The 21,162-nt window shown below is 39.9% G+C and overlaps 1 non-coding gene across 1 annotated transcript; it reads left to right on the forward strand.

Annotated features, from left to right (window-relative positions):
- Positions 1 to 946: 946 nt before the first annotated feature.
- Positions 947 to 1,018, forward strand: TRNAT-CGU (transfer RNA threonine (anticodon CGU)). Its single transcript has one exon. It is a non-coding gene; the product is annotated as a tRNA-Thr (tRNA).
- Positions 1,019 to 21,162: the final 20,144 nt, after the last annotated feature.

Here is a 21,162-nt window from a genome sequence, read left to right on the forward strand (position 1 = left end):
ACGTCTTCAAACAGAAATCCTTCTTTCTTTTTTTTCTCCTTTATTGGCTATCTCCCCTCCTTGGGGAATGTGCCATAAACGTGAATAGTCGTTTCGCTGTAAGATTCGTTTTCAGCTGACAAGTGCACAAACAATAGATTCTTAGCGTAGGTAGAAAAAAGTCTGACAATTAAATCCCAATTTTTTCCTTTTCTATGCCTTTTGCGTATAAATAAATAAAGAAATAAATAAAATGAATTATTCACCTCTTTGCTTAATTGGAAAATGAATAATATAAAAGTTGACAGAATAAAATAAGTCTCCACACGGGGAGCTGAACGCACGACCATCCAATTACCAGTCCGAGCTCTTACCGCTACGCCAACAACTTCTCGGCGCGCGCACTGACGTAAGTGGCTTATACCGTGCGAGAGCCATGTCAACATTTTTATTTTTATTTTTATTTTCTATACGCTTGGCCATCTGGAGTTCCCACTTTGGGTACTTTCATTTCTAGCCAAGCCCTGCATGTTCTATAAATTTGAGCGATATCGGTGGTGACGAGTAGGGAATGCCCCCTTGTAAGATGGCCGAGACTGTGTTCAGCCAGAAAATGTATGTCTCTGTGCTCGATGTTGTCATTTGGATTACAGGATCAGTGAAAGGAGTGTCGTCGAATACCATAAGTTAATGCTTTCACAAAGCCAAGTTTGTCTCACATCCTGACGAACGAACCATAATAAATGATGTGCTACAATAACCTCTCGAACAATGTCATTATGATAATGTCTATGCAGAAGATTACGAGGCCATTGATCTAGAAATTGGCTTCTTCGCTCAGTGGGAGAGCAATGGTCTTGTAAACCATTGGTCTTGAGTTCAATCCCCACAGAAGGCGAGAGTTCTAATATTCCATCTGATAATATCATATTAGTTGATAAAAGATTGTAACAGCATACGGTAAGCAGCCTTCTTAACTCAGCGGTAGAGCACTGGTCTCGTAAACCAGGGGTCGTGAGTTCAATCCTCACATAAGGCACCTGTTTTAATATTTTTTGTCGTGCTGACCACACGACACCTCGTAATCTGCAGGCCTTCGAGCTGAGCAGCGGTCGCTTGGTAGGCCAAGGCCCTTCAAGGGCTGTAGTGCCATGGGGTTTGGTTTGGTTTGATCTAGAAATTGACACAGAGGCGGAGTCAGAAAACACGGAAGAGTTCGTCACCGATCACGTCCAAGAAAAGAAAACGGAAATTGATGGCGATGATGACTAGAATGAAGATGATGAAGGAGATGGTTTACGTAACGTAAAGTCCTACCGACAGGTTGTATAAGCCATCAAGGTCAGTCAGTCGTTTTCGCTAGCGAAAAACGACGCGAAATTATTTGACATTATTTGCCATGGCCGTAATCTTTTACAGCGACAATCATTTCATGCACTACTAGGTGTGGCAGTTGGGGGAAAAAGAATCGAATGCATTCGAGTTGCAGACGACACGGCGATTCTAGCAGAAACTGAGAAAATGGTGAATGCTATGTTGAAAAAACTGAACAGATCCTGTAAGAAGTTCGGCGTGAAAATTAATAGGAAAAAGACGAAGGCAATGTTCATTGGATCAAAGATGGACTCATCGGCTAAAATAATACTTTCGGAAGAGGAGATCAAACAAGTGTCTAAATTCAAATATTTAGGAAGCATAATCAAAAGTGATCTTTATTTCTTGGACGAAGTGAAGATTAGAACTGCAATTGAAAGAAAGGATAGTGGGCCTCTAAATAAGGAAGAGGTTAGTGAAGTGCTTTGTGTGGAGTGTGGCGCTTTATGGGGCTGAGACTTGGACGTTGAGAAAAGAGGAAGAAAGAAGACTAGAATCATTTGAAATGTGGATCTGGCGGAAGATGAAGAAAATCAGCTGGAAGGAAAAGTAAGGAATGAGGAAGTATTAAAAAGAGTGGGTGAAGGAAAGAGAACGATATTGGAATGCATTCAAAGACGGAAGAAAAATTGTTTAGGCCACTGCTTGCGACGAAACTGTTTAATAACCGAAGCATTGGTAGGGAAGATACAAGGGAAACTGAAAAGAGAAAGGAAGAGGTATCAATTAGTGGTCAGTGTAAAGGTGAATAGAAGCTATTGGATGAAAAGGAGGATGGCTGAAGACAGAACAGCGTGGAGAATTCATGTGAAGACCTGCCAATAGGCAGACCACCAGTGATGATGATAATGCCATGCCCGCATTTTAATTGAAAAGCGGGCTACCCGGGATATTTGTGTTTAGCGTACAATTCTGGACTGCTGGAAGAAGAAAATGACAGAATAGTACAGTTTTATTAAAGATTTTATTTCTATAAAACATGCAATGTGTATTAAATAATTGTATTACTGTGCATTGTGAGGAGGTTCTTAGCAAGAACAGATTTGTCTTAGAGCTGATGAACTGAACAAGTGTATACAAGTGTGTGATTAGTTTCATTATTGTATCTACTTTCTCTTTCTTTCTTAATCTGTTTACTCTCCAGGGTTGGATTTTCCACCTATACCACCTCAAGGCCTGTATCATGGAGTTTGAGACATTTGGTCGTGCATAGAACTGGGGAGGAGAACCACTACCTCGCCCAGTCGGCCTCACCTGGTTTGCTTGAACGGGGGCCTTGTAGGGAGATGAGAATATTGGAAGGGATAATCAAGGAAGAGGGAATAACGCCTCATTGGCCTTGAGTTAGGTTCCATCCCGACATTTGACTGGAGGAGAAGCGGGAAAACACAGAAATCCACTTCAAGGAGGGCTAAGGTGGTAATCGAATCCCGCTCTATTCAGATGACCTCCCGAGGCTGAGTAGACCACGTTCCAGCCTTCGTAACACTTTTCAAATTTCGTGGCAGAGACGGAAATCAAAACCGGGACTCCGAGTGTAGAGGCTAATCATATTAACCACTAAACCACAGAAGCGATTGTACCTACTACCATACAAAATCACATAATTCTACATATAGATTATCTAACGGAGATAGGTTCTTTCTTTCTAATCCGTTTGCCGTCCAGGGTTGGTTTTTCCCTTGGACTCAGTGAGGGATCCCAACTCCACCGCTTCTAAGGCAGTGTCCTGGAACGTCAGACTTTGGGTCGGGGGTACAATTTGGAAGGAGGACCAGTACTTCAGCCGGGTAGCCTCACCTGATATACTGAACAGTGGCCTTGTTGAGGGATGGGAAGATCGGAAAGGATAACAAGATAAACAAGGAAGAGGGAAGGAAGCCTCTGTGACTTAAGGTACCATCCCGGAATTTGTCTGGAGGAGAAGTGGGAAATCATTTCGACGGTGGCTAAGGTGGTTATCGAGTCGTCTTCTATTCAGTTGACCTCCCGAGACTGACTGAACCCTGTTCTACCGGGCGAGTTGGCCGTGCGCGTAGAGGCGCGCGGCTGTGAGCTTGCATCCGGGAGATAGTGGGTTCGAATCCCACTGTCGGCAGCCCTGAAGATGGTTTTCCGTTGTTTCCCATTTTAACACCAGGCAAATGCTGGGACTGAACCTTAATTAAGGTCACAGCCGCTTCCTTCCAACTCCTAGGCTTCTCCTATCCTATCGTCGTCATAAGACCTATCTGCGTCGGTGCGACGTAAAGCCACTAGCAAAAAAACAAACTCTGTTCCAGCAGTCGTACCACTTTTTAAATTTTCGTGGTAGAGCCGGAAATCGAACTCGGACCTCGGAGGGTGGGGGGCGCAGCTAATCACACAAACCACTACTATCTGCTACCGCACAAAATCATAAAAGTATACTGGTGCATTATCTAATGGAGGTGAGTACTTATTATTTTCTAACCGAACTGAATCCTGCATACAGCGGAAAAATTCCGGTCCCATGGGCTTCCGTTGTGGACAGTAGAGATGGCTGAAAAATAACGTAGCAGTTACTTTGTCACAGTTACATGCCTGTCACTGTTACAAATATAACGAGGACAAAAAGTAACAGGTTACCGAGTAACGACAACAGAATAACGCACTAGTGAAAACAGTAACTGGGAAGTGGGAACTGTCACTACTAGCAGCTTACACACACAGAATGTGACCTTCAGAGTTTAGATAGTTCCAAGTGAGAGCGCTTTCGTACGAAATTGCTTTAAGTCAAATTACTATAGTGTATAATATACTCTAAATGTATTTGTTTAAGTTGCTGTGTCATCTGGTAACTTAAGTGTAAACTGTTATGACATATTCAACTGCTCAAGGGTAATCGTTGGCTCAGACATCACGCAGGGCTACCTACATTATAAAATTATTATATGATTCACCTGTATCATTTTTCTTGTACCATAAATAATTAGTATGCTAACTTTCCATATTGATATTATAGATATCATAACATTACTTCATTTTACTTAATCGATCCTCTTGTACCGGTTTGTGTCGAGGTTTGGCAGACAGATAATCATGTTACCTTGTCGTCTATCCTTGATCGGGGAATTGTCTAACTCACTCCTCTAGATTTCATAATAGACGCTCTGTTTTCCGTTGTCTGCCTCTCGTTAATTTCATAGCAAATAGGAATGCGTGTTTTGCTGCACCGACTTTCAACAGTGTAGTGATGCGTGCACGCATGTGCGAGTGAATGAATGTGACTTCGTAACACAGCTGTAAGGAGACCAGCTTGAAGCCATGACCAGGCTGTGACTAATAAAAGGCGAGTAACGTTACATGTTATTTTTAACTGTTATTTTTCACAGTTAATTCATTGTAGTAGTGTCAGATGTAGCAGTTACACAAAAATAACCGTTTGTCACACCTCTAATGAAACACTATCTACAGGGCACTTCAAAACTCACCCGTTACTACATAAAAATCTCTTTGCTAATTATTATAATTAATCAATCACTGCTAATGAACTACGTCCATCCCAAATTTAAGCCAAAATATAACTGATAAATTTTTAAGAGGTTCTCATAAATAAATTCAGTCACTCTGTATCATAGTAATGATAATTAAATTCCTTGTCTTTCATTACCTGATGTTAATTAATTTGTTTTACCCGAAGCTGAGTATTATTTAACGCCCACCCTCTGCTAACGGAAGTAGTATCTTAAACTTGTCAACTGTACCTACTAGGTGCCCACACTGCCACCTAGTAGGGATAATATGAACTAAATGCGGAAAGTCACCAGAACAGTGCTGCTCTCCCGTGACAAAAATCAATACTCCGAGCCATAGAGCATCTCCTTTAATTTAAAGATGATGGCAGAGTTTTTATCCCTTTATTGGATTTATTGTTAGTAGGAAAAATTTAGACAGGAATTTCAGATATATTTCATACTTCACAGCATTCGTTATAAATAGGTCAGATAAATCCCTTAATATGCCCGTCATAGATCGTTTTGTCATTTCTTTTCAATAGTTATATGAACATGTAAGCTTTGGGAAAACATTCTTTCTGATTATATAAGACATGTTTGCGAAATTAAGAACTGGTTTGATAGAAGGCAATTTGGGTTTAGGAAAGGTTATTCCACTGAAGCCCAACTTTTAGGATTCCAGCAAGATATAGCAGATATCCTGGATTCAGGAGGTCAATTGGACTGTATTGCGATTGACCTGTCTAAGGCATTTGATAGGGTAGATCATGGAAGACTACTGGCAAAAATGAGTGCAATTGGACTAGATAAAAGAGTGACTGAATGGATGGCTCTGTTTCTAGAAAATAGAACTCAGAGAATTAGAGTAGGTGAAGCTTTATCTGTCCCTGTAAAAATTAAGAGGGGAATTCCTCAAGGCACTATTATTTGACCTTTGTTTTCTTATATCAATGATATGTGTAAAGAAGTGGAATCAGAGATAAGGCTTTTCGCAGATGATGTTATTCTGTACAGAGTAATAAATACCTTATAAGATTGTGAGCATCTGCAAAATGACCTCGATAATGTTGTGAGATGGACAGGAGGCAATGATATGATGAAAAACGGGGATAAAAGTCAGGTTGTGAGTTTCACAAATAGGAAAAGTCCCCTCAGTTTTAATTGCTGTGTTGATGAGGTGAAAGTTCCCTTTGGGGATCATTGTAAATACTTAGGAAAGGTCTTCATTGGGGTAATCACGTAAATAAGATTGTAAAAAAGGGTACATATCTCTGCACATGCTTATGAGGGTATTTAAGGGTTGTAGTAAGGATGTAAAGGAGAGAGCATATTTGTCTCTGGTGAGACACCAACTAGACTATGGTTCCAGTGTATGGGACCCTCACCAGGTTTACTTGATTCAGGAACTGGAAAAAATCCAAAGAAAAGCAGCTCGATTTGTTCTGGGCGATTTCGGACAAAATAGTAGCGTTAAAAAATGTTGCAAAGTTTAGGCTGGGAAGACTTGGGAGAAAGGAGACGAGCTGCTCGACTAAGTGGCATGTTTCGAGCTGACAGTGGAGAGATGGCGTGGATTGAAATTAATGCACGGATAAGTTTGAGTGGTGTCTTTAAAAGTAGGAAAGTTCACAACATGAAGATAAAGTTGGAATTCAAGAGGGCAAATTGGGACAAATATTCCTTTATAAGAAGGTTAGGGATTGAAATAAGGTACCAAGGGAGATGATCGATAAATATCTAATTTCTTTCCAAACATTTAAGGAAAATCTAGGAAAACAACAGATAGGGAATCTGCCATCTGGGCGACTGCCCTAAATGCAGATCAGTAGTGACTGGTTGATTGAAGCCTTCGACTGCTATTACTGAAGTGGTCATTTAGTGATTCGTTTTTAGGATCACTCAAAGCTGACTGTACTTAGCTACCTATCAATGTCTGATGATTCGCCGATTTGATTTTAAGATTACTCAAAGTTGACTGTACTTAGCGAACTATCGATGTCTGATGATTCGCCGATTTTAAGATTACTCGAAGTTGACTGTACTTGGCGACCTATCAATATCTGATGATTCGCCGATTTGATTTTAAGATTATTCAAAATTGACTGTACTTAGCGACCTATCAATGTCTGATGATTCGTCGATTTGATTTTAGGATTACTCAAAGTTATTCTGTACTTAGCGACCTATCAATGTCTGATGATTCGCCGATTTGATTTTAAGATTACTCAAAGTTGACTGTACTTGGCTACCTATCAATGTCTGATGATTCGCCGATTTGATTTTAGGATTACTTAAAGTTGTTCTGTACTTAGCGACCTATCAATGTCTGATGATTCACCGCCACGTAATTCCGGAGAAAATAACAAGAATGAAGAAAATAAAATTGGTGCACTCGAACGACCAGACGGAGCAGACAAAGTTCTTTTTGGTAAACATTTTTATTATATAGAAGATATATTCAATTAAGTTCTATATTTATTTTCTCTCGCACAATTTGCTTTACGTCGCACCGACACAGATAGTTCTTATGGCGACGATAGGATCGTTCAGGGCTAGGAGTGAGAAGGAAGTGGCCGTGGCCCTAATTGAGGTACAACCGCAGCATTTGTCTGGTGTGAAAATGGGAAACCACGGAAAACCGTCATCAGAGCTGCTGACAGTTGGGTTCGAACACACAATCTGCCAAATACTGGATGCTGGCCGCACTTAAGCGACTGCAGCTATCGGGCTCGGTATATTTATTTTCAAACAAAGAAACGTAGGCCTAATGGTTAATGTATTAATTCACTGAATATATCTCTTGACCGACAGAATTCTGAAATATTGAAATTTTCCAGATTATTTCCTACTATAACGTGTAGGCTCGGGTTCGATTCTCGGCTGTGTAATGAAATTTGAAAAGTTGTACGAGGGCTGGAACGGGGTCCACTCAGCTTCAGGAGGTCAACTGATTAGAGGGTATCGGGTCGATTCCCACCTCAGCCATCCTCGAAATGATTTTCCGTGGTTTCCCCACTTCTCATCCAGGCAAATGCTGGGATGGTACCTAACTTAAGGCCACGGCCGCATCCTTCCCTCTTCCTTATCTATCCCTTCCGATCTTCCCAACCTCCGCAAGGACCCTGTTCAGCATAGCAGGTGAGGCCGCCTCAGCGTGGTACTGGCCCTCCTCCCCAGTTGTATCCCCCGACCAAAAGCCTCACGCTACAGGACACTGGCCTGGACGTGGTAGAGGTGGGATCCCTCACCGAATCCGAGGGAAGAACCAACCCTGGAGGATGTACGGATTAAGAAAGAACTATAATGTATAGACACGACACTGTATAGGCTTTTGCGTTATGCCGTGTCAAGAAAATGAGGTGAATTTTTTTACGTTTCGCAGAGAACTGTGCTCTGCGTCATCCGAAGAAAATCTCGACTGTCCACGAGAAAGTGGTCTTAAACAATGACTGATTCTGATGGTTCGGTCAGCTTCCGTTTCGAACGTTGGCGCTATGCCACGACCGGAGAGCCATCTGGTGGCGAATGAACGTACTATTTCCACTTTTATTATAACGTCTAAATTTAAGTCATCGTTTTCTCCCACAAGCACTACATTGTCTCCACGGGGCTACATCCTGAATGTTGTTTGTTACTTCGTCCATGACGATGACGAAGATGTAAGGGCTGAGAGATAACCCCTGACGCAACACCACCTTAACTTCTCAAAGTTATTGGATAAATGTAGGTTCTTTTAAAAGCCACCGAGGATCAGTTGGCAGCGTGCCGGCCTCTCACAGCTGGACCCCAGGGGCTCTGAACTTTGGAGCGTGGGTTGGCGACCACGGGGCCCTCAGCTGAGTCCTGGCATTGCTTCCACTTACTTATACCAGGCTCCTCACTTTCATCTATCCTATCCGACCTCCCTTGGTCAACTCTTTTTCGTTTCCGACCCCGACGCTATTAGGTTTGCGAGGGCTAGGGAGTCTTTCATTTTAACGCCCTTCGTGGCCCTTGTCTTCCTTTGGCCGATATCTTCTTTTTTCGAAGTGTCGGATCCCTTCCATATTTCCCTCTGATTAGTGTTATATAGAGGATGGTTGCCTAGTTGTACTTCCTCTTAAAACAATAATCACCACCACCACCATCTCACAGCTGGATACCGTGGTTCAAATCCCGGTCACTCTATGTGAGATTTGTGCTGGACAAAGCGGTGGAGGGACAGGTTTTTCTCCAGGTACTCCAGTTTCCCTGTCATCTTTCATTCCAGCAACACTCTCCACTATCATGTCATTTCATTTCATCAGTCAGTCATTAATCATTACCCCCGAGGAGTGCGACAGGGCCTCGGCAGCCGGCACAATTCATATCCTAGCCGCAAGCTGGAGGCTTCATTTATCCCATCCCTGACCCGGTCATTGAGTGGAAAACAGGTTGTAGTTTTTCATTTTCATGTGTTCTTTTAATTTTCTTTCTACTTCCTTCATCGTTATGCCCGACTAAGGTGGACAATTTAATTTATTTACCTGAATTCATTGCCTTTTTGTCCTCCATATTTTCATCTTCTAGTTGTTGCTCTCCTTCTGATGTTCTGACCAGGTTTTTTGGTGGTAGTGCTTGGATGGTGTGTAAAACCATGATCGTCAGCTAATTTTCTGAACTTAGAGCTTTCAAACACAATGTAATCCGTGGTGCCTATTTCCTGAAGATCTCTTGCAACTTCGAGCAGCCAATTACTATTTTCATTAATAGGGCAACGTTCAGAATTGTTTTGGTCAATATATGATTATTCATTGTATAGCCGTAAAATATCAAACGCCTTCTTCTAAATGTGCCTGAGATTTTCTCTGAGAGTTGATACAGGTCATGAGATTTCCTTATCTTCCAGATTCCCCTTGTACAGACTGGTCTAAAAAATTTCCGTAAAATTCTTTTTTCTTGCTTTTCTACATCTTCAAACAATGATTCCTCCCCCCCCCCCCCCCCAATGATACGCGTTTCAGATGCATATAGCGCTTCAGGCTAGATTACAGTGTTGCAATGCCTTAAATTTTGATTTAGGGATATGGATTTTTCATTATTATTATTATTATTATTAATAGTAGTATGATTCCAATACTGGAGGAAAATATCTTACCCGTTTTGCTTTGCTTAGAAAAAACGAAGAATACAAGTAATTTAGCACACGAGATTCTATGAGGATATCAATATCTCAGACGGCAGGTTACTCATAAAGCTGAACCATATTATAGCAAGACGAGCAGAACGGGGAGGGATGCATGTGCACTGTACTGGAAAATGTAATCAGAAGACAAGCATTTCCCATCTCAAATCAGTCTGACAGAAAATAAGAAAATAAATATCTGGAACACACGAGATCAATAAAACAAGAGAATCTATAAATGACAATATCATGTACAAATTTTAACAACTGCAAACATCTTTACTGAAAATACTAATTTCGACGATACTTGACTATTTTAAGTTAATTCTTCATTTCTCAGCCCGCCTGTTGGCAATGAGTGTTAAGGCATCAAGTCTGTATGGTCTGACGCCGTTGTTAGCACGTTTGAGTCCCGTTTGTCGAAAAGATTTTCACCAACACCGGCAGGGTAGAAGAGGTGATGATATACAATTTCTAATCACTAGATTGCGTGGTGAAAGTCTAGATTAAGTCCCAAAAATCTCCGCATCTTTCATATGGAATGAGGGCATATTACGATTTATCTGTCAGATGGAGACGTTAATCCTTGAATAGACTCTTTGCTGCTATTAGATAGGAGTAGGCTCTGTGCCGACATCGTAACTTACCCTTTCCCTTTCTACTATCATATACAGGGTGAACCCGAACTCCACCGACAAAATTTCAGAGATTGTCCAGGGATACTTTCTGAGTATATTGGTGTGAGGAACCCGTGGTTACTGAGTAACTGCATTTCCTTTGGTTTGTTGTCCCGTATTGCATTGAAAATAATAAATACCAGTCCTTGACTAACGCCGGGGTTTAGAACTTTGTTCCACAGGAGTTATTTAACGTGCCGGAAGCCAAAGGAGCAGTGATCATGGTGGTCGACATTTGAAAATTACCTGTAACGTATTTTGTATCAGTGTTGTTGCATTACTCTGTGTTCCGTGTTGTACGTTTTGGTTATTGCATATTACAAGCTTTGTATTACTCTGTGTTTTGTGTTGCACGTTTCGGTTATTGCATATTACAAGCTTTGTATTACTCTGTGTTTTGTGTTGCACCTTTCGGTTATTGCATATTACAAGCTTTGTATTACTCTGTGTTTTCTGTTGCACGTTTCGGTTATTGCATATTACAAGCTTTGTATTACTCTGTGTTTTGTGTTGCACGTTTCGGTTATTGCATATTCCAAGCTTTGTATTACTCTGTGTTTTGTGTTGCACGTTTCGGTTATTGCATATTACAAGCTTTGTATTACTCTGTGTTTCGTGTTGCACGTTTCGGTTATTGCATATTATAAGCTTTGTATTACTCTGTGTTTTCTGTTGCACGTTTCGGTTATTGCATATTACAAGCTTTGTATTACTCTGTGTTTTCTGTTGCACGTTTCGGTTATTGCATATTATAAGCTTTGGATTACTCTGTGTTTTCTGTTGCACGTTTCGGTTATTGCATATTACAAGTGTGTATTACTCTGTTTTCTGTTGCACGTATCGGTTATTGCATATTATAAGCTTTGTATTACTCTGTGTTTTCTGTTGCACGTTTCGGTTATTGCATATTATAAGCTTTGTAACACTCTGTGTTTTCTGTTGCACGTTTCGGTTATTGCATATTATAAGCTTTGTATTACTCTGTGTTTTCTGTTGCACGTTTCGGTTATTGCATATTACAAGTTGGTATTACTTTGTGTTTTGTGTTGCACGTTTCGGTTATTGCATATTACAAGCTTTGTATTACTTTGTGTTTTGTGTTGCACGTTTGGTTATTGCATATTACAAGCTTTGTATTACTCTGTGTTTTGTGTTGCACGTTTCGGTTATTGCATATTACAAGCTTTGTATTACTCTGTGTTTCGTGTTGCACGTTTCGGTTATTGCATATTATAAGCTTTGTATTACTCTGTGTTTTCTGTTGCACGTTTCGGTTATTGCATATTATAAGCTTTGGATTACTCTGTGTTTTCTGTTGCACGTTTCGGTTATTGCATATTACAAGTTTGTATTACTTTGTTTTCTGTTGCACGTATCGGTTATTGCATATTATAAGCTTTGTATTACTCTGTGTTTTCTGTTGCACGTTTCGGTTATTGCATATTATAAGCTTTGTATTACTCTGTGTTTTCTGTTGCACGTTTCGGTTATTGCATATTACAAGTTTGTATTACTTTGTTTTCTGTTGCACGTATCGGTTATTGCATATTATAAGCTTTGTATTACTTTGTGTTTTCTGTTGCACGTTTCGGTTATTGCATATTACAAGCTTTGTATTACTCTGTGTTTCGTGTTGCACGTTTCGGTTATTGCATATTATAAGCTTTGTATTACTCTGTGTTTTCTGTTGCACGTTTCGGTTATTGCATATTATAAGCTTTGGATTACTCTGTGTTTTCTGTTGCACGTTTCGGTTATTGCATATTACAAGTTTGTATTACTTTGTTTTCTGTTGCACGTATCGGTTATTGCATATTATAAGCTTTGTATTACTCTGTGTTTTCTGTTGCACGTTTCGGTTATTGCATATTATAAGCTTTGTATTACTCTGTGTTTTCTGTTGCACGTTTCGGTTATTGCATATTACAAGTTTGTATTACTTTGTTTTCTGTTGCACGTATCGGTTATTGCATATTATAAGCTTTGTATTACTTTGTGTTTTCTGTTGCACGTTTCGGTTATTGCATATTACAAGCTTTGTATTACTCTGTGTTTTGTATTGCACGTTTCGGTTATTGCATATTACAAGCTTTGTATTACTTTGTGTTTTCTGTTGCACGTTTCGGTTATTGCATATTACAAGCTTTGTATTACTCTGTGTTTTGTATTGCACGTTTCGGTTATTGCATATTACAAGCTTTGTATTACTCTGTGTTTCGTGTTGCACGTTTCGGTTATTGCATATTATAAGCTTTGTATTACTCTGTGTTTTCTGTTGCACGTTTCGGTTATTGCATATTATAAGCTTTGGATTACTCTGTGTTTTCTGTTGCACGTTTCGGTTATTGCATATTACAAGTTTGTATTACTTTGTTTTCTGTTGCACGTATCGGTTATTGCATATTATAAGCTTTGTATTACTCTGTGTTTTCTGTTGCACGTTTCGGTTATTGCATATTATAAGCTTTGTATTACTCTGTGTTTTCTGTTGCACGTTTCGGTTATTGCATATTATAAGCTTTGTATTACTCTGTGTTTTCTGTTGCACGTTTCGGTTATTGCATATTACAAGTTTGTATTACTTTGTGTTTTGTGTTGCACGTTTCGGTTATTGCATATTACAAGCTTTGTATTACTCTGTGTTTTGTGTTGCACGTTTCGGTTATTGCATATTACAAGCTTTGTATTACTCTGTGTTTCGTGTAGTACGTTTTGGTTATTGCATATTACAAGCTTTGTATTACTCTGTGTTTTCTGTTGCACGTTTCGGTTATTGCATATTATAAGCTTTGTATTACTCTGTGTTTTGTGTTGCACGTTTCGGTTATTGCATATTACAGGCTTTGTATTACTCTGTGTTTTGTGTTGCACGTTTCGGTTATTGCATATTACAAGCTTTGTATTACTCTGTGTTTTGTGTTGCACGTTTCGGTTATTGCATATTACAAGCTTTGTATTACTCTGTGTTTTGTGTTGCACGTTTCGGTTATTGCATATTACAAGCTTTGTATTACTCTGTGTTTCGTGTAGTACGTTTTGGTTATTGCATATTACAGGCTTTGAATTACTCCGTGTTTCGTGTAGTACGTTTTGGTTATTGCATATTACAGGCTCTTACACGGATATTTTTACGGAAACAAGGATGATTGGGGTAACAAACCCAATAAACAGTAGTTATATTATTACTCCGTAACGATCCACCGGAGACCACGGGTCCCGTATACCAATATACTCAGAAGGTATCCCTGAACAACCTACGAAGGTTTGTCAGTGGACTTCGGCCTCATCCTTTATAACGTCTTGCATCTGATTTCATACAATTTTCAGTTGAGTTTGACGTCAGGAAGAGCATCCTGTCCGAAATACCTGTACGATGATTCAGCTCAGTCCATACTTCACCCTGTAGAGAAATAATACAAGGGTTGGACGCACAATGTTACAGTTGAAACCAATTCTTAGCAGGGAAGTAGGGGTCGGCATACTACGAGAAAAACGTAAAATTAAGCAATTTTCTCAATTGCGCCCAAAAGTTGAAGGGCTAAAGGGCCTGGAAAGGTCTAAAATTATTAAGTATGGATAGATCTATCAAACTTAAAAAGAACAAATTTTGAAAAGTCACTTTCAGCCTAAATGCAGTCTCAGAAAAAACAGCCTAAAATCGTTCGATTCTTTATTCGTTTCCTTTTTGATTCAAATCCTAGCCAAATTAAGTTCCTTGGTTCAATACTCTCAGGCGGTGTTTTTTTCATTTTTAAATGTCCACTCTGAATGTAGTTATAAGGGCTTAAGTGAAACTATGCATTGAAGCGAAATGGCGTATGGATTTTAGTGCGGGAGTGTCCGAGGACATATTCGGCTTGCGAGGTGCAGGTCTTTTGATTTGACTCCCGTAGGCGACCTGCGCTTCGTGATGAGGATGAAATTATGAAGACGTCATATGCACCCAGAGCCGGGCCAACGAAATTAACCAATTATGGTTAAAATACCTGACCCTGCCGGGAATCGAACCCGGAGACCCTGTGACCAAAGACCAGCATGCTAACAATTTAGCCATGGAGCCGGACAACTCTGCATTGACTCGCATTAGTGCTCGTAGTGATACTCAAGTGAAACGATACATTGACTCACATTAGCGCTCGTAGTGATGCTCAAGTGAAACGATACATTGACTCACATTAGTGCTCGTAGTGATACTCAAGTGAAACGATACATTGACTCGCATTAGTGCTCGTAGTGATGCTCAAGTGAAACGATACATTGACTCGCATTAGCGCTCGTAGTGATGCTCAAGTGAAACGATACATTGACTCACATTAGCGCTCGTAGTGATGCTCAAGTGAAACGATACATTGACTCACATTAGCGCTCGTAGTGATACTCAAGTGAAACGATACATTGACTCACATTAGCGCTCGTAGTGATGCTCAAGTGAAACGATACATTGACTCGCATTAGTGCTCGTAGTGATACTCAAGTGAAACGATACATTGACTCACATTAGCGCTCGTAGTGATACTCAAGTGAAACGATACATTCACTCACGTTAGTGCTCGTAGGGGTAGAAAAAGGCAAACTTCTAATCTAATCGACAGGATAAGGGTGATTAAGGAATATATTGTAATTTTTAGGAATAAATAAGGAATATATTCTCATACTTTATTATCTTTTATTTACCTAAAATTCGCAGCTCATATCCCTAAGATGTTTTCATTATTGAGTTGCTGCCTGAGGGTCTTGTTTTGATAAATGAACGGTAGTTACTTCTGTTAATTATGATGGCTTTATTAATAATAAGTTCTGCCGGATCTTTCTCTACCTGCTGGATCTACAGCTTTACCCTTGCTGGCTATTTTGAAGATTTTATAAGACAGCCTGTGAGAATCCATTCTATGCAGGTGTCATTAGAAAGCAAGCCATTTTCTTCTGATGGCACCTGTGAGTGTTTCTTGGTGTTGGTAGAGTTCACGGTTTGGTTTGTACCATTGTCTTCCATCTGATAGGATCCTTGGTCCTAATATCCTGCTCAGGAACATCCTTTCTTGTATTTCGAAGGCTCTTAGTGGGGTCTTTTTTTGTTAGAGATATCCACTCTGCTGTGTACAGGATTGACGGTCTGACTATTGCATTACTTAGTATAGTGTCTTAGTTTGACATTCATCGATGGATGTTTTGTGGTGTACACTTTTCTACAGGCGTGGTATGCCTTGTCTAGTTTGATTCTCCTTTGTTCATTATTATTACTGTTATTATTAATAGTAGTATAATTCCACTACTCCAGGAAAATAGCTTACCAGTTTTACTTCAATTAGAAAAACCGAGGAACACAAGTAATTTAGCACACGAGTTACGAGGTTCTATAAGGATATCAATATCTCAGACGACAGGTTACGCATAAAGGTGAACCGTATTATAGCAAGAAGATCAGAACAGGGAGGGAAGAACGTGCACTGTACTGGAAAATGTAATCAGAATACAAGCATTTCCTATCTCAAATCAGTTTGACAGAAAATAAATATATGGAACACAAGAGATCAGTGAAACGAAAGTACCTGTAAATGGTAATATCATATAGAGATTATACCAAGTATCAACACATCTTTACTGGAAATTTTCATTTCGACGATACTTGACAACTTTAAATTGATTCGCTCTAAAAGATTTTCACCATCACCAGCAGGGTAGAAGAGGTGATGATATACAATTCCTAATCATTAGATTGCGTGGTGAAAGTCTAGATTAAGTCCGAAAATTCTCCGCATCGTTCACGTGGAATAAGGACATATAACGCGGTTGATGACGATTTGCCCGTCAGATGGAGACATTAAGCCTTGGATAGACTCCTTGCTGCAGTTAGATAGGAGTAGGTTCTGTGCCGACATCGAACTTACCCTTTCCCTCGCTACTGTCATATACAGAGTGAACCCGACCTTCACCGACAATATTTCAAAGACTGTCCAGGGATACCTTCTGAATATATTCGTGTGAGGGACCCGTTGTGACTTGCCCCTTTTAGAAAACAATAATTGAACGAGAAATGCAACTATACAAGCTAAAGGCGCCAGTCTTTAAGTTGATGACTTAAAAACAAAAATTTATAATAAAGCTTGGACGGACTCTCATCACAGGGATGGGGTGATAGTGCACTAATCATTAAGCAGGAGAATTAGAAATCAAAAGGCTAATTAAGGCAGACTGATTAAAGTGAACTAGGAAAATACTATTTATTATATTGAATATAACTGACGACGGTTTGACGAGAACTTAATTTAAAATAGGAAATGAATTTAACAAAAAATTTGAATGACTCTACTTCGCGAAAACTTGCAATATTTTTAACTCTCTTGCTCACCATGTAGTCTTGTTCTGCTTGTCCTGAGAACGCCTCCGTCCTTGTAGCTGGAAAACTGCCGGTCGTCTTTGAGGTCTTTCCATCTGCCGCCAAGTACCATTCCTGCCTTGCCAAGTGCACCGACCACTAATCTGAAGATGGCTAACACTCCCTATTATGCTCTATCCCATATATTGGAGATGAGCCCTAAATCATAGTTAGAAAAACCTCCTTGGGTTATGTGGAGAGAATACTCAATTAACAATCCTTCCAACTTTACTGAAAATGGGCACCGATGTTCCATTTCTATCTAGTTTAATGCTACCTATTGTCTTAGACTGGTACAAACTGATCAAATACAGAGCTGTTCGTTCTTCCTGATGAGAGTGGCTATACACCCATCATTCAGAAATTCCTAAGTACCACGTCGTGGTAACGAAGTAATGAATGTAGAAGTGATAAACTATCACACTAGTCCATTATGGTACAACAACCATAAGACAAGTTATCAGACCTAAAGCGAAATACAAGATAGAAGAATGATGCCAAGAGCTCCAACACGCCCTTAAGTAAGCTTTACTGGCCCTAATGAATGGTCAAAACACGTGGTCCAATCAGGTGACACGTCTCTCCCTTCTCCAGATATTAAAGTTGATGGGTCCCAACCATGACATCAACTGTTCTTCTATTAGCCCTCTCACTCAGTATCCATGGCAACATGACGTTCCTTTGAAGATATAGGCGGAGACTAGTTTGAATTACTCAGCTCCGAAATACAGTAGCTGCGGTTACATCGCCTGGACACGTGCCAGCTTTTCCAAGAATTGAGTTCTAAACTTGTTGATTCTTCTTCCTCGATGGTGTGGCAAGATAGAGGAAAATCTACTGCAAGTTAAATTTAAACGAATGTCGCAAGAATCTAAATTAATATTAGGATATTCAGCCCTCGTTTACAAGTCGTAGTTACAAAGTAATGAAATGATAGTGAGCAAATGATCAAACATGAATTATAATAAAATTACATACGAAGATAAATATCATGACGTAAAAATATATCATACTTGAATTAATTAAACATAATAAAATTACCACAATTACACTGTGACGTCTGGAACGTTACACCGTGGCTACGGAGTAATCGCATTTCTTCTTGTTTGTTGCCCCAGTTAGCTTTGTATCTGTAGAAAATAATAAATGCTAGTTCTTGGCAAACGCCAATGTGTCGCAATTTTGTCTCTCAGGAGTCCTTTAACATGCCGGAAACCAAAGGATCAGCTTGATCGGCATTTTCAACATTACCTGTAAGGTAACAGTTCTGTATTTATTACGCACTTTACTGTACAGTGAACTGAAAGTGTATGCGTTTCGTCTGAGGGTTGTTGCATTACTCTGTGTTTTGTGTTGTACGTTTTGGTTATTGCATGTTACAGGTATTTTCATTGAGATCAATTAGTCGCAGTCTCATAGTACAGTAAGTTTAGATATTTTGAAATTTCTAATTTGGGTTTGGAGTAAAGTATTCCCTTTTTTATTCTTGACCCTAAGATTTTCCTCATGATCTTTGGGCTGACTGAAAATGAAAACCTACAACCTCTTTTTCAGTCAGTCGCTGGGTCGGGGACGAGGATAGGAATTTTTGCCGGCCGCCGAAGCCTGTCGCACTCCTCTTGGGCATGATTAATGACTGACAGATGAAATAAAATTATAGTGGAGAGTGTTGCTCGAAGGAAAGGTGACAGCGAAAACCGGAGAGCCCGGAGGAAAACCTGTCCCGCCCTCGCTTTGTCCAGCATAAATCTCACATGGAGTGACCGGGATTTGAACCACGCAATTCACCACTGCGAGGCCGACACGCTGCCGCCTGAGCCACGGAGGCTTCTTTGGGATGACTATGAATAAAAAAATTTCAGTGTGTTAATTTATGGATGAAATTTTAATTCATATAATCTGTCCTTTTGCTGCTATTCTGTGCGTTTTCTCTCTCTCCTTTTTGTAAGCAATTTGGAAACTGATAACGGAGCAGTTCTCATGAATGTTGATACAACAAAAATATTCACCCTCGTACATTTTCTCTGCTACAAAGAAACGCATAGAATCATGGATACGTTTTTGGGTTCAGAAGACAAGAGAGCGAATACTCGACTCCACCCACAAGGGAGATCATGAGCTCCGGTAATTGAAAAGAAAAATACGTGTATACATGAATTGTGAGAAAATGAAAAACATTATGGAACTCATAAATATAATAGTAATCTTATTCTTCTTCGACGAAGAAGTCTCTTGCAGACGTTCTCTGCACGCCCATACAATAAATGATAATTCTCTGGATTATTATTTCTCGTAAAAATGCAACAGATTTCGTTCTTCCTCATATAAAGGCGTCGCTTCTTGAACATCAGTATGTCTCCGTTCCAGGACGAGAAAAAAAAATAGAATTCTTTACATCTTCTTGACGCAAAACGTGTGTTATAAAGAAAAAGGAATGACTGAACTCTCATATCTGCCATCCATATTTTATTCATGGGCACTTGCTCCGGTCTAGACGCCTGTAGAATATGTTCCTTCATTTTTTCCTCTTTTACTCCTGTAGCTTGGAGGTGGTCCAGATATCCGGTAACGATCAAGAGAGTATTTGTTGGCTACGTATCGATCATAATTCGCATCTAAAGGAAGGACAAGTCATGAATATCAAGTATGGAGTAACAGATGCAGGATGAGTGAGTTGACCACGGTTCATATAGCTGTAAGCTTGCATTCGAGAGGTGATGGGTTCGAGCCTCTCTGAAGACAGTTTTCTGTAGTTTTCTAGTCACTTTATGGAAATACTACGGCTTTACATTTACTAACACCACATCAACTTCCCAAGTATGTGTTTCAGTGATGTTAAACGTCTAATACAAAAAATGTATGTGGAAAATAATGATAAAGCCTAAGTAGAGGTTTAGAAATAATAATAATAATAATAATAATAATAATAATAATAACAGACTAGATAAACTTGAGGTACTAGAAATGAGAATCACCGAGCTCAATAGCTGCAGTCGCTTAAGTGCGGCCAGTATCCAGTAATCGGGAGATAGTGGGTTCGAGCCCCACTATCGGCAGCCCTGAAGATGGTTTTCCGTGGTTTCCCATTTTCACACCAGGCAAATGCCGGGGCTGTACCTTGATTAAGGCCACGGCCGCTTCCTTCCCAGTCCTATCCCTTTCCTCTCCTATCGTCGCCATAAGACGTATCTGTCTCGGTGCGACGTAAAGCAAATAGCAAAAAAAAAGAAAGGAGAATCATGAGAAAAATCTTAGGCCCTGTGAAAACAACAGAAGTATGGAAATTAAGACCTAATGATGAAATATACAGGAACATAGAAAACATAACATAAACCATAAGAAAAAAAGAGATTACAATTTTTTGGACATATTTACAGAATGGATGATTCCAGATTAACAAAAGAGACTTTCAAGTATCTTTGGGACAGAAAGGCAACTAGCTGCATTTAGAAGTAAAGAATTCTTTAGAAAGAAATAATATAAGGGAAGAAGAAGAGCCTCCGTCGCTCAGACGGCAGCGCGTCGGCCTCTCACCGCTGGATACCGTGGTTCAAATCTCGGTCACTCCATGTGAGATTTGTGCTGGACAAAGCGGAGGCGGGACAGGTTTTTCTCCGGGTACTCCGGTTTTCCCTGTCACCTTTCATTCCAGCAACACTCTCCATTCTCATTTCATTGCATCTATCATTCATTAATAAATCACTTTGGGAGTGGCGACCCCATCGTACTAACATCCTACATCTGCTTCATTCATTACATCCCTGACCCGGTCAATGACTGGAAAACAGGTTGTAGGTTTACAGTTTCAATATAAGAGAAGAAGAAACTATGGACAGAGAGATTTTTAGAAAGAGAGTAGTAAGTATGAAAGTACTCCAAGGAAGACTGAACAAGAAACCTGGTGCGAAGTGGTCCGAGGAGAGAAAGAAATAGCATAGTGAAAGGATGAAAGAATATTGGGAAGGAACGGAAGAGGAAACAACAAAGTATGAAGACTTGAACTGAAATGGCACGTGGTGCTTAACAAGCCTCGTCGGAAAGAAGAAGAAGAAGAATAACTAACAAAAGATACATAGAAAAGGAAATTCCTTTTATGGGGGTTCAAAATTAAACATTATGAAACAGTGATTACGACAG

This window comes from Anabrus simplex, chromosome X, assembly GCF_040414725.1.
Source record: "Anabrus simplex isolate iqAnaSimp1 chromosome X, ASM4041472v1, whole genome shotgun sequence".
Lineage (NCBI taxonomy): Eukaryota > Metazoa > Arthropoda > Insecta > Orthoptera > Tettigoniidae > Anabrus > Anabrus simplex.